Raw genomic sequence first — 580 nt, 5'->3', positions numbered from 1 at the left:
AGGAAACCAGGTCTGACGTCACTGTGTCAGCAGCTGATCACAGAATAGCTGGACATGAGCTTGTAGAGTAAAATCCTCCTTTTAGACAAACACACGAATATGAAACATGCAAGTGGGGAAGGTGGTGCTGATTATCACTCATAATGAGACACAGCACATTTATATGAGTCGTTTATTCATTCTAACTTGCTGAAGTTATTGTGTTATAGGCTCTCTTTACTGTTGTCACACTGACAGTTTTCAAGTTGTTAATGAACAAAAACAATGAAACAAAAGATTTTGCTGTGAACAGACATCAGGAGGAGCTCTCCATGCAGGTGAAATAAGCCAAAAAAAACATCTGAGAAACTGCTACAATACTAGGAGTGGCCAAATCTACAGTTGTGAGGTGTGGTGTGACAACAACGACGAGGGCACCGTCTTTTCTACAAGACACTGCCGCTATCACTATTGCTGCTGGGAATACCAGGAAGCGAGGCATTCCAAATGAATGGCCAAACTCTCTTTGACCGACATTTCAAACTTTGGACTCGCTCGCAGGTCAGGTTTGATTGGAGCCAGTTGTTTGATGTCTGGGAAA

This window comes from Maylandia zebra, linkage group LG10 (genome assembly GCF_041146795.1).
Source record: "Maylandia zebra isolate NMK-2024a linkage group LG10, Mzebra_GT3a, whole genome shotgun sequence".
NCBI classification, from domain to species: Eukaryota; Metazoa; Chordata; class Actinopteri; order Cichliformes; family Cichlidae; genus Maylandia; species Maylandia zebra.
Note: the sequence above shows the minus strand (reverse complement) of the source record.